General features: G+C 53.9%; 1 protein-coding gene and 1 pseudogene across 4 annotated transcripts in view; both read left to right on the forward strand.

Annotated features, from left to right (window-relative positions):
* LOC146812759 (tyrosine-protein phosphatase non-receptor type 6-like) overlaps nt 1-15454 on the forward strand; it is a 370963-nt gene that overhangs the window by 12520 nt on the left and 342989 nt on the right. The window lies entirely within an intron of this gene.
* Nucleotides 3927-8606, forward strand: LOC146812760 (28S ribosomal RNA; annotated as a pseudogene).

The raw sequence follows: 15454 nt of genomic DNA on the forward strand, positions 1-15454 counted from the left end.
CTGCTTGGCTGGGTTCAGGAGCTCCATCGGGGAGGGCAGCCTCCCCACCCTGGGCTCCTTCCTCAGGCCTGCCGTGTGGCAGGGTGCCCTGGAAGGGGTCCTGCGGGCCCAGGGAAACTTCTCCTGCACCTCTGGGCCTGGGAGCCCAATGGGGTCCAGGGGCCCAGCCAGCCTCCAGGTTGGGTGCTCCCACCCTCGGCCCCTTCCTCTGACCTTCTACTCCACCAAGGGCCTGGGACGGGGGTCCGTCGGTCCCGTGCAGACCTCCCCCGCCTGGCCTGCTTGTCAAGGTGTCTGCGGGCCCGTCGGCTCCCCCTCACAGCCCCATGGCTGAGGCCCAGCTGGGGCCCGGGCCTCTGCCCCCCATGCCCCGACACCCGCTCGCCCTTTCGTTAGGGCACAGACCGACCAGATGGCTTCCCTTCGAGCCCGGCCATCTGGTCGCACCTTTCCCCTCAGCCATCTGGTCGCACCTATCCCCTCGGCCATCTGGTCGCGTGCAATGCTTTCCAATGGGGCAACCAGATGGCCGGGCTTCCCTGGAAGTCCCGATGAGGGCTCATTTGCCTCCCTGATCGTAGCGAGGGCTCCAGAAGGTCGGGCACGTTCGCGCCGTGTGTCCCCTCCATCACCCGGTGCGCACGGATTTCAAGAAAGGGAGGTATTTTTCCTTCATATTACTAGGGAGAGGGTCAGTCAGACCCCCATGAGGTCAGGCGAATTCGAGACAGGGCAAGGCAGGACCCAGGTCCTCCCACCGGGGCCCCCAGGGGCCTGGTTTTGCACCTGCCTCCCAGCCCTTTCAGATGGGCCTTTCCATCCAAGCCTGCCAGCCCAAGGAGTGGGCCGGGCGTGAAGCCGGCATCCCCCGCGCAGGGTGGCCTGCCAGGGGCAGGCCCCGGCCGAACTCTGATCGATTGGGCACGCTCGGTCCGTTTAGGGATGGACTGCTTGGCCAGCCTTGCTGTTGTTTCAAGCAAAGAGCTTCCACCCCGCATGGACTGTCCGACTTGAGGGCCTGCCGCCTGGCCCTTCCCCTGACTCAGCAGAAGGCCGAGCGGCCCTGGTAGCTCGCGCCCCCCAGTGGTCCAACCTGAGCAGAAGGGGTCGGGTGGCGCCAGGCCCTGGACACTGCCGCCCGGCAGGTCCAAAGGCTCCGCGCCACTCCGTCACCCCTCTCTGCACTGCTCATTTCCACAGATGCTCGGAACGACCGTTCTGAGGGGTGCCACCGCCGCCAGGCTCTAGCACCCCTGCGTCTCACTCAGGCTGTGCCTCGGCCCGCCTCTCTCATTCCGGGGAGATGGCTGGACCCACCGGTGCCCGTGCAACCGCACCTGTCCACCCCTCCAGCGAGCCCTCTGGCCCATGCGGGGGGGCTCCTTTCCCTAAAAGAGTCCCGAGAGGGAGGGGTATGCAAAGTTTGTCGATCGGGGAGACGGGCACTGGCTCCCAAACCCCACCCTGTCAGCAGGTGCGGTTACCTGGTTGATCCTGCCAGTAGCTTGTCTCAAAGATTAAGCCATGCACGTGTAAGTACACACGGCTGGTACAGTGAAACTGCGAATGGCTCATTAAATCAGTTATGGTTCCTTTCATCGCTCCATCTGTTACTTGGATAACTGTGGTAATTCTAGAGCTAATACATGCTCACGAGCGCTGACCTCCCGGGATGCATGCATTTATCAGACCAAGAGCAATCCGGGATTGCCCGGCCGCTTTGGTGACTCTAGATAACTTCAGGCCGATCGCACGTCCCCGTGACGGCGACGATACATTAGGATGTCTGCCCTATCAACATTCGATGGTACTTTCTGTGCCTACCATGGTGACCACGGGTAACGGGGAATTGGGGTTCGATTCCGGAGAGTTACGCGATTACATAATATAGGTTAACAACTGTTAATACATCAAATTACACTGGGTTTATAACTAAAATACATAGATTACAGTGCAGAAATTAATCACAACTTGACCTGGTCTTAGGGCTGCCCTTAAAAAATTAAGAGTGTACAAAACAGTACCTATAGAAAAAAGTTGTAAAAAGATAAAAGCTGATTTAACCCTCATGAAACCAGCCTGTTTCAGGGTAGGGATAATGAATAATTTTCTGGGAAGATCATAAAAACTGCAGAACATTAAAAATTACATCTAGTCCTGAGGAGACTCTCTGTCGCAGCCACAGGGCATGAGACACTGACCTCTGTGGGAGCCACACAGTTGAGCCAAGAGATAGTGAAAAAGATCGAGCCGAAACCTCGTCAATAAAAAACGATCATAAATGCTTTTGAGCCCTCAAAGATATGGTTCTGTGGTTGGCACCATTTGTAACATAATGTGCCTATGAACACTGAACTTGCACAGCTTTACTTCCTCTCTTTTGCAATAGCTCCTTCTTGAAAACACTCTTTGGCCCATGCATAGTCCCTCTTACATGTACTCTCGGGATTGGTGAATAGTTCTGCTCTGCCTAGCCTCAAAAGGCCTACTCTTCTGTACTGAAGCCATGGAATATGCGAAAGATGGTCAAGCGAAAGACAGTCCTTTAAGATGTGTTTAATAAGTGTATTTTCCTGCTTGGCCCAAATCCTGAATCATAATGCCAGGGGACGAAAAGCCAATTCATCTGGGAAGAAAGGCTTCCCAAGTTCTTCATGCACAACGTACAAAGAAATACTTTGCGGCACAGAAAGAGATTTCGGTGATTTGTAGGGCCCGACCCCAATATAGCCACAGATCTCGCTCCCGTAACTAGCCTTTGAAATACATTTTGCTTGGTAAATCTTCAAGAGTGCCCCTATTGGTTTACCCTCCCACTCTAGTGGCAAAGTTAAAGACAGCTGCAGAAGATTTCACTAGTTCCCCTTTCTTCCGAGTAAGTAATGGGGACCAGCTCAAGGAGTCATCGAACAAAACCCTCAAATAGGAAAAGACGTTAGTCTTAGGTATTGGTAATGATCCTAGCTTAAAGGTAATCTGCTTTGCTGTACGAGGTCCCACCTGCATAATAAACGATTTTGAGTGATTAATCGTCAGGTCCAGGACCTCCATAAAGTGAGTAAAAGAACTCAATAAAAGTTGTTGGCCCCTCGGTTTCCTCGCCCTGCGGACCGCGTGGTCCGCATATAGTAGGACTGGCAGACTGCGCTTGTCAACCTGAGGACTATCGGCTTTTGTGGACAAAAGGGCCTTCTCTAGAGAGTTAATATATAAGTTAAAAAGGAAGGGTGCTAGTATGCACCCCTGACGCGCCCCTCCCTTAATGTTTATTTGCCGGGTCACTTTCATGTCTTTTATATAGCGAACAGCCGCCCTTGAGTCTCGATGACGGTCCTTGAGAAATAAGATAATGTTACTATCAATGCCAATGGTATACATCAACTACCATAGCTTAGATCGAACGCTTGGGATAGGTCCAGAAAGGCTAGGTATATGGTGCTGGAACGCGCCACAGTATACTTAGTCAGAACCAGGTGCAGATTTAAACATTGTTCCATGGTGGAACGGCCTGGGCGGAAGCCATATTGAATGTCACTTAGAAAGTTATTTTCATCGACCCAAGATACAAGTCTACCCAGAACATTGCGACCCACCACCTTTACCACAGAGTCCAGAAGAGAAATGGGCCTGTAGCAAAGAGTACTGTCCCGGTCTTCCTTTTTAAAAATCGAGACAATGACCGACAAGGCCCAAGAGTCTGGGCGACCGACCTGAAGTGCAGCATTAATGACAGATGTGAGAACTGGTGTGGCTATCTGTGGTGTCCCACTGGCTGCCCACGCGCACATGCCTTGGGCACCCACCTCCACGGCTGGTTTCCCGGGGAGGGCGAACCCCCTCCAGATCCGATCCGGGGAAAGAGGGCGCGCGTCACCGGGACACATTCCTGGCAGCTCCCCCCAACGCTTTGGCATTTTTTCTGACTACGACTTCAGGTCATACGTGGCGACCCGCTGAATGTAAGCATATTACTAAGCGGAGAAAAAGAAACTAACCTGGATTCCCCCAGTACCGGCGAGTGAAGCGGGAAAAGCCCAGCGCTGAATCCACGCCTGGCGACGGTTGCAGGAAATGTGGCATCCAGAAGATCGACTCCCCGGCGTCGCTCAGGGGGCCCAAGTCCTACTGATCGAGGCTCAGCTCGCGGGCGGTGTTAGACCAGTAGCGGCCCCTGGCACTCGGGGATTGTGTCTTCTTGGAGTTGGGTTGCTTGGCAATGCAGCCCAAAGTGGGCGGTAAACTCCATCTAAGGCTAAATATGGGCACGAGACCGATAGCCAACAAGTACCGAAAGGGAAAGTTGAAAAGAACTTTGAAAGAGAGAGTTCATGAGGGCATGAAACCGTTGAGAGGTAAATAGGTGGGGTCCGTGCAGTCCGCTCGGAGGATTCAACATGGCGGGACGGTCGGTGGCCTGGGAGTTCCAGATCCCGTCTGCAGGACTAGGGCTGGTTCCTACGGGGCCCCCACAGGGTGCATTTCCTCCGTGGTGGTGTGCTGCGACCGGCTCCGGGTCGGCTGGGAAGGCTTCGGGGTGGCAGGCGCCCCTGCGCTCCGGCAGAGGGTGTTACAGCCCCCCTGGCAGCAGATTTGCTGTGTCCTCGGGGCCTGAGGGAGATTCAACCGCCTCTGTGCCCTCCCCCAGGCCCCCCCTCCCGGCCACCTCTCGGGGCACGCGGGGCAGGGAAGGGGGGACAGGGTCCTCTGCTCCATGCGAGACTGTCGACTGGGGTGAACTGTGCTCAGTGCGCCCCGACCATGTTGCGCTTGCTGGTGGGGAGCCCCTTGCTGGGTGCCAGGGGTTTGCAGTGATGTTGGTCACCCACCTGACCCGTCTTGAAACATGGACCAAGGAAGCAACCACGTGCGCGAGTCAGAGGGCTGAGCGAAACCCTGTGGTGCGATGAAGGTGAGAGCCGGTGTGCGCCAGCTAAGGTGGCATCCTGCCGCACATCCAGTGGCGGGCGCACCACCGGCCTGTCTCGCCCACTCCTTCGGGGAGGTGGAGCAGGAGCATGAGTGATAGGACCCAAAGATGTTGAACTATGCCTGGGCAGGGCGAAACCAGAGGAAACTCTGGTGGAGGTCCATAGCAGTACTGACGTGCAAATCAGTTGTCCGACCTGGTAATAGGGGTGAAAGACTAATCGAACCATCTAGTAGCTGGTTCCCTCCAACGTTTCCCTCAGGATAGCTGGCACTTGGAGCCCCCAGTTTTATCTGGTAGAGTGAATGATTAGAGGTCTTGGGGCCGAAACAATCTCAACCTATTCTCAAACTTTAAATTGGTAAGAAGCCTGGCTTGCTGGCGTAGAGCATGGAATGTGAGTGCCTAGTAGGTCACTTTTGGTAAGCAGAACTGGCGCTGCAGGATGAACCAAACGCTGGGTTAAGGCGCCCAATGCCGACGCTCATCAGACCTCAGAAAATGTGTTGGTTGATATAGACAGCAGGACGGAGGCCATGGAAGTCGGAATCCGCTAAGGAGTGTGTAACAACGCACCTGCCAAATCAACTAGCCAAGAAAATGGATGGCGCTGTAGCGTCTGAGAGCCGCAAGGGCTAATCCGCGACAAGTAGGTGGGCCGCCGCAGTGAGCACGGAAGCCTGTGGCGAGGGCCCTGGTGGAGCCGCCGCAGGTTCAGATCATGGTTGCTGTAGCAAATATTCAAATGATAACGTTGAAGGCCGAAGTGGAGAAGAGTTCCATGTGAACAGCAGTTGAACATGGGTCAGTCGGTCCTAAGAGATGAGCGAGTGCCGTTCAGAAGGGATGGGCGATGGTCTCTGTTGCCCTCGGCCGACCGAAAGGGAGTCGGGTTCAGATCCCCAAATCTGGAGTGGTGGAGACAGGCACCCTCGTGGTGTCCAGTGCGGTAACGCAAACAATCCCAAAGAAGCCGGCGGGAGCCCCAGAGAGATTTCTCTTTTCTTTGTGAAGGGCAGAGCACCCTGGAATGGGTTCGCCCCGAGAGAGGGGCCCGAGCCTTGGAAAGCGTTGTGGTTCCGGCGGTATCCGGTGGTATCCGGTGAGCTCTCGCTGGTCCTTGAAAATCCGGGGGAGATGGTGTAAATCTCGCGCCGGGCCATGCCCATATCCACAGCAGGTCTCCAAGGTGAACAGCCTCTGACATGTTGGAACAATGTAGGTAAGGAAAGTCGGCAAGTCAGATCTGTAACTTTGGGATAAGGTTAGGCTCTACGGGCTGGGACGCCAAGCGGGGCTGTGCGCATGCTGCAGCTGGATGAGGCGCTGCCCTCTGGGGCGGCGGCTACTATGGATGCCAACCGGGCCCATCCTGAGGATCGCCCCAGCTACGGTGGTCGCCTCTCCCGGTGCCCTCTCCCTGGTGGGTGCAGGGCCAGCGTTCTGCCTCGGCCAGTGCCTAGCAGCTGACTTACAAGTGGTGTGGACCAGGGGAATCCGACTGAAAGCATCGCGAAGGCCCGATGCGGGTGTTGACGTGATGTGATTTCTGCCCAGTGCTCTGAATGCCAAAGTGAAGAAATTCAATGAAGCGAGGGTAAACGGTGGGAGTAACTATGACTCTCCTAATAGAGCAATTGATGGAGCAAAAAGGTGTGGTTGGATGGCATATAGGGAACCTCATGTTAAGAATAATCAAGGTGAACTACGAAAACCAGATGTAGTGTTTACCAAAAATGGTACAGCTATAGTGATTGATGTTTCAAGATCTCGTCAAATGTAACACTGTAAAATTTCATGGCTTTTTTGTTGGGTGTCGTGGTATTTGGCCTCAATGTAATGATGTTCTTCTGGCTGATCTAGATCTGCAAATGTCATTCCCATTCAAGAAAAATGTTTGCCTGACTACTTTACTGGACACTCTCAAAATGTGCCAAGTATTCATGGACAGTTAAATATCAAGCTTATACTGAGATGTACACTTTCTTGTAGCACACATGTCACCCTTATAAAGCTTATTGTTTTAAACAGTTGATCCTTCAATATTTAAATGTGGTTATACAGTTACATATTAGTTTATAGTTGACACAAGATTTAGTATAGATGTGAATTTTATAGATGTGAATTTTTTAGAGTTTTATAGATGTGTATTTTCTATTTAGATGTGCAATTTGTAAATGTGTATTTTTTATAGATGTGTGCTTATAACAATTTAGATACTATTGTGTACATCATAATTATTGAAATGTCTTGAATGATGAATAGGTCTCAAATAATTACATACACATAATTACCACACATTGATTATTGATGTCCTGCTAATCACATTTTAATTTCTCAGGACTGTTCGTAGACAATTTTAAATTCTTGGAATATTACTGCAGGGTGTACTATCTCTGGCCTATACGTGATCCCAGTTCCAGTGAGGACAGCGTTCAGTGTGGCTGTACTCCGAAGCAAAAGAATGTTGTATTGTTGGAAGCAAAACCGATTTGATGCAGATGGGCAGCATTATAACTCAGAATGAGCCACCGCAAGGTGGTACAGAAATAGCCAAATGCCTCGTAATCTAATTAGTGACGCGCATGAATGGATGATCGAGATTCCCAATGTCCCTACCTACTATCTAGCGAAACCACAGCCAAGGCAACAGGCTTGGGAGAATCAGCAGGGAAAGAATACCCCACGGAGCTTGACTCTAGTCTACCACTGTGAAGAGACATGCGAGTTGTAGGATAAGTGGAAGGCCCTCGTCGCCGGTGAACACCACTACTCTTATCGTTTTTTCACTTGCCCGGTGTGGCGGGGGCGAGCCCCGTGGGGCTCTCGCTTCTGGCTCCAAGCACCCGGCACCCCGCCGGGCGCAACCCGCTCCGGGGACAGTGGCAGGTGGGGAGTTTGACTGGCGTGGTACACCTGTCAAACTATAGCGCAGGTGTCCGAAGGCAAGCTCAGGGAGGACAGAAACCTCCCACGGAGCAGAAGGACAAAAGCTCGCTTGATCTCAATTTTCAGTATGAATACAGACCATGAAAGCCTCACGGTCTTCTGACTTTTTGGGTTTCAAGCAGAAGGTGTCAGAAAAGTTACCACAGGGATAATTGGCGTGTGGCAGCCAAGCTTTCATAGCGACGTCGCTTTGATGTCAGCTCTTCCTATCATTGTGAAGCAGAATTCACCAAGCATTGGATTGTTCACCCACTAATAGGGAACGTGAGCTGGGTTTAGACTGTCATGAGACAGGTTAGTTTTACCCTACGATGATGTGTTGTTGCAATAGTAATACTGCTCAGTACGAGAGGAACTGCAGGTTCAGACATTTGGTGTACATGCTTGGCTGAGGACCCAATGGGGCGAAGCTACCATCTGTGGGATTATGACTGAACACCTCTATGTCAGAATCCCCCTAAACTGTAATGATAACACAGTGCCATGGAGCCTCAGCTGGCCTGGGAAAGCCGGTCTCTTTCGGGGGGCCGGTGCGTAGAGCTGCTCGCTAGGGACTGGAGCGCGGACAGAAGGTGGCCGCCTCCATCGCCCTTAGTGCACCGCATGTTCGTGGGGCACCCGGTGCTAAATCATTTGTAGACGACCTGATTCTGTGTCAGGGTTTCGTAAGTAGCAGAGCAGCTACCTCGCTGCGATCTATTGAAAGTCATCCTCTGAGTTAGGCTTTTATCTCTCTGTGTGTGGGCGCCCACGGACGCCCTCCTCCACCACACCCGGTGTGGGTCCCTCTGATGCCGGGAGGGACGCGGAGGGGGCGATGTGGGCGTGCGCGAGTCTCCTCTACCACGTGCCCTCTTGCACGGGGGATCCCTCTCCCATCCCTGCCGCACCGGGTTAGCAGGGTGACCAGATATGCTGGGCCGACTGGGACCCCTCCTTCCCATTGCTCCCAGGCAAGTCGAGCAGGGAGGCGAGCAGCCCCGGGGAAGGAGCCTCCCGAGCAGGTGCCTTGGAGCACCTGGCCACCCTCGCCGTCGTTGGACTGCAAGGGCGACTGGGTCTGGCTGTCTCAGGCCACCTGGGGGCTGGGTCATCCTGGGCCATCTGGTCGCCTGGCTGCGCGACCAGATTCCCTTACGGGCTGGGTAACCAGATGGCCCTGCAGGCCGGGTGACCAGATGGTCGGCCTACTGGCCTGGCTGACTCCAACTGTTGTCCTTCCCCAGGGTTCTGTAAGCCCCCACTATGTGGGGGCTTAATAGTCAAGAAAAATGGGTTCCCTGGGCAGGCCAGCGGGGAGAGGATGTGGCCTGGGCTTAACCCTCCTTGGTTCCTGCCCCCGGGCTCCGGGAAGGTGGAAGGTGGAAGGCTCACCCGCCCGAGTCAGCACCCTGACGCCCAAAGGTCTGGGTGTGGGGGGGCGTGACAGTCAGTAGCCAGGATAGGGCGGTTGCAGAGCAGGGAGGACTGCCTAGCTCCCCGCTGTCTCCGGGGTAAGGAGCAGAAGGAGGACAGCCCTGCGTGAAAGGGGGGTCGAGCCGGAGCTTGTGCACCTGGAGAGCTTGGAGAAGCCCTTAGCAGGGGACGCCTGGGCCGGGTCTGGGATGGCAGCAACTTGCCGATGTCCTGCGCTGCCCAGGGGGGTCCACCGGGGACTGGGGAGGCTCTCCCCGGCCTGGCTGGATTCGGTAGCAGGCACCGGGCCCGGGGCTTGAGCTCCGTCCGGCGGGCCCTGGGGTGCGGGTGCCCCCCAGTCCTGCAAGCCAGCTGAGGGTCCAGGTGCTGGGGAGGGGGGTCCATCGGGGCCTGGAGAGGCTCTGCCCTGCCTGGCTGGGTTCGGAAGCAGGGCCCGGGGCTTGAGCTCCGTCCGGCAGGCCCAGGGTGCGGCAGTCCCCCGTCCTGCAAGCCAGCCAAGGGTCCGGGTGCTGGGGACGGGGGGGCCCGGGGAGGCTATCCCCGGCCTGGCTCGGGTTCAGAAGCTGGGACCGGGGCTTGGACTCCGTCCGGCGGGCCCCTGTGTGCAGGAGCCCCCTGTCCTGCAAGCCAGCCAAGGGTCCGGACGCTGGGGACAGGGGTCCATTGGCTTCTGAAGCTGGGACCAGGCCCGGGGCTTGGGTTCTGTCCGGCAGGCCCCGGGGTGTGGGAGCTCCCTGTCCTGCAAGCCAGCCGAGGGTCTGGGCGCTGGGGACCGGGGTCCCATCGGGGCCCGGGGAGGCTCTCCCCGGCCTGGCTAGGGTTCGAAATCTGGGACTAGACCCGGGGCTTGAGCTCCATCCGGCAGGCCATGGGATGTGGGAACCCCCCCATCCTGCAAGCTAGCTGAGGATCCGGGCGCTGGGGATGGGGGTCCATCAGGGCCCGGGGAGGCTCTCCCCGGCCTGGCCTAGGGTTCGGAAGCTGGGACTGGGAGTGGGCCCGGGGCATGAGCTCTGCTGCGGAGTAGGAGTTTTGCCCTATACTCCACGTTCTCAGCGGAGCGCGGAGTAGACAAATCTCAGCACACTCCGCTGGCGGAGCATAGTTCTCTGCCCACCCCTAGCTCAAACGACAGCGACCTGCAAGAGGCTAGGAGTCTGCCTCAGATGAACAAGTTCCAGCAGCTTCACGCACCCTGCATCTCTCCCTCCTGGGTCACCAACCATCACCGTGTGCTGTGGACGCAGGAGTTCCTCCTGGCACTGCCGGGGACGGCCTTCTGGTGTCAAGTAGTGCCCCAGGAAGTGAGTTAGTCACAGCTCCTGTCTTCCCCGGATGTCGGCAGTGCTCCCACCACTGCCCAGGTCAGCAGCACCTACTAGGGTCTCATCGGGGTCCCTACTCCTGACGACAAGGCCGAGGCTGCATTGCCCCCGACAGTACACGGCCTGTGCTGTGGGCGGTGAGGAGGTAACACTGTGATGACGGGGAGTGGTGACGTGGGAGGCTTGGAAGAGGTGGGCTGGTGGCTCTGCCCCCACTGGAGTTAACGGAGAGCCACTCTCTATCACTGGCGCGGGCGGTCCTCCTCCCTAAGTGGGCGTGGCAGCGGTGCCTTGGCACCAAGGTGTGCGGAATTGGCAGCTAATATGGCCGGACATGAGCGTCTAGTTCTCCTTTTCTCCTGCACCGTAGAGTTTGCGGTTTCCAGCGTGTACACTGAGGCAACCTGACTGTCTCTTTCTTTCCCCCGTCTCTTTTGAGCCAACTCTGTTTTCCTCTCCTCCTTTCACCCTTCCTTTTCTCCCTTTTGCCATCATTTTCTCTTTTGGCCTCTCCATGTCTCTCTTTCATGCGTGCACTTTCCTGAGCTCTCTCTCTCGGTCGTCCTCTCTAGTTCTGTGCTCTCTCCTTCCTTCTCTCTCACTCTGTCTTTCACGCCTCACGGTCCCCATCTTTTATCTCCCTCTTCTTGCTGTGTCTCTCAAAAGCCTGCTGACTCGTTCTGGCAAGACCCGGCACGCCTGTCTCTCACCGGTGCAACAGCCCGTTCCTGACAGGAATTCTGGGATCTCCTCCCTCCCCCACCAGGGCCGGACTGACTACCGGGCGTTTTGGAATTCCGCCGAGCAGGGGGCTGATTTCACTGCGGTGGGGGCTGATTTCGTTCATGGAGATCTGCGTGTACTTCGAAATAATTAAAGCAAAACGACTTTCGTTCAGTACACGCAGGTCCCCATCAACGAAATCAGCCCCCCAGCTCAGCAGCATTCCAAAACGCCCGGTAGCCAGTCCGGCCCTGTCCCCCACCTGGCTGCCAGGATGACTTCTAAAGAGTGAATCACTTGGCAAGGACTCGGGGATCAGCTCTCTCACTGTAGGGTAAACTGTGTTTTATAACGTTTTAACGGACCTGCTTCCAAGCGCTTTCTCACGTGTGAGTCAGTGGTGATGTCTGGAGATATTTACTGGCTCTGTAGGCGCCGTGGTGGTTGTTTATTATCGTGGAGGGTCTTTATAGAAACGTGGTGGTGCGTTTCGGCTTTTTTTGTGAATCTGGATGGAGTGAGTGCCCTGTCAGTCCACTTGTGTCCACCCTCGTAGGGTGCCTGGCCGCAACCGAGCAGCGGACCCGAGGTTTCTCGTCTTTAGGTCTTGGCTACAGACAGCTTTAGGTAGACCTATTGTTTTCAATAATAATATACTTAGGTTTGGACTGTGTGTCAAACCATTAGTCATGATTGCATGTAGAGAAGGAAAACAGGCCCATGTCACCAGTTGGTTAGCAAAACACTGCCATATTTGGACACAGAAGGGCACTCACTGTAAAGTAGTAGGCCCTAGGCCCACATACTAGATAAAAAGACAGCATGGACACAAGGTTATGGTGGGTGTAACTGGCCCAGGGCACGTGTGCACGGCCCCTTTTATCAGCAGGGTCACCTGATTGGTGACGTCTGTGTTGGATGGGTGTTAGCACGGCTCCTATGGAGCAGCCACTGAGTGGCATGTCCTGCAGGACACTACATTCCTCCAAAAATCCAAAAGAAAAACAACAAAGTCCATCCTGCGGAAACAAAACAACAATAAACTGGATACCACATGGTCCTTCAGTCTCTAGAGTCAATAAGCAGGACATCAGTGGACATACGGGCTGATGAAATGAGCTGCAACAGGTTGTCTCCGCTCACATTCATAATTTAACCTGAGTGGTTCAGGACATAAACTGTGGCTCAGAAACGCCGGGGACCTTCCGGGTGCATACAGGTTGAAGTCATGCCCTTGTACGAAGTTGGCTCACTCTGCTGATGTTCAAGATGATTCGTGGTTAGTGTCAACAAATCAAAAACATGATGCGTCAGGAGTGTTGTCGGAGTCCAATTCCGAAGCATCCATCATGAAGCATGCTTTGGTGATGTTGCTTGGCTCTTTGAAACGTCTGCAACTGGTTGAGGTCCCCGGTGCAAGACCTTGCCACCTCCTGTTATTCAATGGTGGAGCTGTATCAACTGAGATGACTTACCATGTTTGAGTGATGCTACCTATCCGGTGTGGGCCCTAGAGCACCTTGTGGTAAGCATATCTCTTCTGGGCCTATGGAGGGCTCCTAGGGCATGCTGGGAGTGGGGGTGTGGTGTTGCTGGGCAGAAGCCATGGGTGATCCTCTTACACTCTCAGGTGCCCTGAGTCTTTGTTTTATGACCACTGGTCCCCCTGAAGTTCATGATCTTGGTCTCTCTTTTCTTTAGCAGGATATGCCCTGGTGAGCCGGTGCTCCTACAGGCAGTGGTGAGGCTGCTCATGTTTCTGGTGCTTTAAACTAGCTTAGTTCTGCCATTGAGACCCTTATGTGACCAGCCATAGTCTTCCAGCGCCTCAATCACACTGCTGGGGCCGTCCTATGCCTTGCTACAGCACCACTGACAAGACTGGAGGCTCCCCTTGCTCTCATGCGGACCTACCTTCTGTCCTGCTGCTTCCCAGTGCAGCGCTTCTTGTGCTCGATGCACGGCTTCCCCTCTTGTGCCTGGGGGTTTATGTTGGTGTGGCGGGGTTGCCCTAGGAGGGCAAATGGTCTTCTCCTCTCCTGTGGTGGTGGCAGATGACCACTGGGGGTGCACAGCGCTTTCAAGACCACCCTGGCTTTCTTTGACTCAACCGTGTTGGGCATATCTTCTGCCCTGCTGTTCCTCAGTGTGGCGCTGCACTCCTTGTGCTTCCTGCATATTCCCTCTCTCGTGCTGGGGGAAAGGGTATCACTGGTGCAGCGCTGTTGCCACAGGAGGCAATGGGGCTTTTCTCCTGCTGTAGTTGCAGCGCAGTAGTGGCCTACTGCCACCACGGGGTGCATCGTGTACACTGCGCGCGTCTCAGCTTCATCTTGCAGGCCTCCGGCACTGAGGAAACAAGCATTTGTAATGCAATAGGTCTCGTATTTGTTAAAGTTAGAACTGTTGGCGTTAAAAATAACAATGTTTTTTACTTTTGTTTTTTTATTTACAGTGGAGTTATTATTTTTGCATAGCACTATTGCCAATGGTATAGCAAAAGTAAAAAACATTGTCCTTTTCAACTCCAACAGCTCTAACTTCAACAAATGCGAGACCTATTGCACTGGAAATGCAATCAGTCTCGCATTTGTTGGAGTTGGAGTTATTGGCATTATAAATGGCAATGTTTTTTACCTAGCAATGTTGCTGGGTGCAGTACTATATTTGGCCAAAAGAGGTCCAGTGGGACCTCTTTTGGTCACATATGGTACTGCACCCTGCAGAAGATATGGTAAATCCATCCTACCCATAATGCATTGCATGCAAGACAGTACCACAATTACATTCAAATAGCTATGTCCATATATGCAATTAGTAGCTTTGAAATGTGACAAAAGAATGATTATATTAATTCCGGATTAGGTTGTACTTTGTGTGAAGCTGATGAAGGCAAATTTATAGAAGGTCTCATATAACTGTGAGATGTTCTAGTAAGTAAAGTAACCACTGTCAGCCTTGCTCAGAACCAACCATGCGCTCTGCCTGAAGCTCTTTAAGAAAATAGTGCTCTGAGGCTGTAATTAAAACCTAGGGAGTGACAACACTTGTAACATGGGATGTCCTCATGGGAGGTTACAAGAAGAGGCAATGCAGTACTTAGGAGGGACTACTAAGCCTATTGACCAATGAAAAGTCACCATTTGCAAAGGACAGGGTCAGGAGCCAATTAATAAATGGGCGGAAAGTGGGCAGAGTGTTATGCCCATATCCGGAATACTGTAACTGCACCAAATGATGGACGGAATGCTGAATGATTCAAACATTCTCCCCCAGTCAAGAGATCTGGGTTAAATCCATCGTTCTTTTGCCCACTACGCCACCCCAGTTTGGACCCAGTCATATGCAAATAAGTCTTGCCCCTGTGTCTCATGGGAATAGTCCAGACCGAACTTCCAAGCCAGGTCCTCCCAGATGTGGGTCCCAGGCTCACTGTGCCACTGGAATCAAGCTATCCTGGCTGATGAGGAGTGAAACCCCGAAACCGGTCCTTGGATGCTTGTTTCCGGTCCAGGGAGGACCCGGCATGGCAGTTCGGGCTGGACTGTTCCTATGAGGCCCTTAACAGTCAGCCCTCCAATCTAGTAGCATTGGGCGTAGCTGTCAATAGTGCAGCAGGTGCAGTGGCACCAGGGCCCATTAGGGGCCACTTCACCAAAATTAGTGGCATGTACCACAAAGTCAGGGAAGCCCAATTCCCCTGCTTGCATTAAGGCCCATGATGCCCTGGCTAGGCTCCTGACTGGTCCAGGCCACAGGACTGCCCTCCGCTCATTCAGTATTGGGTATGTGTTGAAATCTGGGGGTCTCATGATGAGAGGACATCAGATATGCACGTGCAACGGTAGCAGCTGGTATCCTGGCATGCCCTTGATACCCCTAACACAGTCTTGCCACCTCTAACTGTGGCAGGAAAAGAAAGTAAACAGGATTCAAGGACTTTTTAAGTCTCACTTGTCCTGCTGTTAGGACGCCTTAACCTATACATAGAAAGAGCATTAGCTCCACCCAGAGGAGCATCTCATGATATTGTCTGATTGGTGTTTCATTCCACCTTCTAGGAAGTATGCCTTGGAATGCATGATGGGCTCTCCTAAAATCAGAAAAGTACACT

The sequence above is a fragment of the Triturus cristatus genome, chromosome 7, assembly GCF_964204655.1.
Source record: "Triturus cristatus chromosome 7, aTriCri1.1, whole genome shotgun sequence".
Lineage (NCBI taxonomy): Eukaryota > Metazoa > Chordata > Amphibia > Caudata > Salamandridae > Triturus > Triturus cristatus.